We start from the raw sequence: 1,424 nt of genomic DNA, 5'->3' as shown, positions 1-1,424 counted from the left end.
GCGAAATTCTGAAACAAAACAAAAAACGAGCTACTTATAACAATATAGAACAAGTTAGTAATGAATAAAAATCCTGTAACCCGAACGCTTTCGGAAGGTGGACCTTTCTTCTTCAGGGGCAGTTTTTCTTCTACGTGTTTTTCTAACATCATGAATATCGAACTTCAGAAATGCTGACATGTCTTAGTTTTTTTAGCAGTGTAAGACTAGAGGGAAGGCAGCTAGTCATCACCACCCACCGCCAACTCTTGGGCTACTCTTTTACCAACGAATAGTAAGATTGACCGCAGAAGGATGAAAACTATATTCAAGAAAGACGACAAGTCCAGTTCTTTTTTTATGTTTCCCTTTAAATATTAGAAAGTAAATTGGTATTAAACAGAAGAACTGCTTTGTGTGTTATTTGGATGCAATAATATTATTTACATAAACATCTTAGTTTATAAAATACTGGGTAAGATTTCACACAACCTTTGTACATTATGCCCATACTACTATTTCAGTTAGAGTCTATATTATTCAAATGAAAACAAAAATTGATTTTATCACGAGACATTTTAATACATATTACTAAAGACATGTCACTACATAAATAGACGAAGAAAGGTTTCAAACATGTGTATTATAGTCAAACATAATTATTTTGTGACAGCAGCAGTATTATTTTTTCACACTGCACCTTCAGTGCAAACTAAACATATGAAATGTTAGTTTTTAGGCTCAGAAAAACTAGTTTATCGACCATTTTACATTTCAAAACAGATATTTTCCTCACAGATTTTGAAACAATGTTACGGTATCGTGTGATCCATTATCTTTCACCTAATTTACACTTTATAGAAAGACCATCAGATATATTAAGCATCAGTTACAAATCATTGTTCTGTGATTTCCCTTATGTAAAACTCACGTATAATCATATCCCAATATATTTTAAAGGAATATTAATATATATAAGTAAAATATGAGGTTTAAGAAGTATCACCCATACTGAAACAATTATTAACAAAACTTCTTGCATTAGATATATTTAATATACTATTTACGAAGACTACGAACATTCTAATTTATAAAATACTGTATTGTCTCAATAATAAATAACACACAACGTTAAAATAGGCACACAATTAAAAACATTTTAATTAAGGCCAATCTATGACCACTACAAAGTTCTACATGTTTTGATGCTGCAACATCATCTTCAGGAGTGAGTTGCAAAACATAATCGTGTCTTATTTATACTTTTTCTGTTAAATACGTCATGTGACCTATGTACAGGTTTACAATTACGACGTGAACTTTATTTTAGAGAAAGCCACCTCATATTTTTGCATAGGTATTCGTCGACCTTCATCTCTATTTAATAATACATGATCGCTCTTATATTTAATTATTTCCACGGATTCACGAATATTATTGACTAT

Source organism: Limulus polyphemus, unplaced genomic scaffold (genome assembly GCF_000517525.1).
Source record: "Limulus polyphemus unplaced genomic scaffold, Limulus_polyphemus-2.1.2 Scaffold242, whole genome shotgun sequence".
NCBI lineage: Eukaryota > Metazoa > Arthropoda > Merostomata > Xiphosura > Limulidae > Limulus > Limulus polyphemus.
This window is presented reverse-complemented; position numbering follows the sequence as displayed.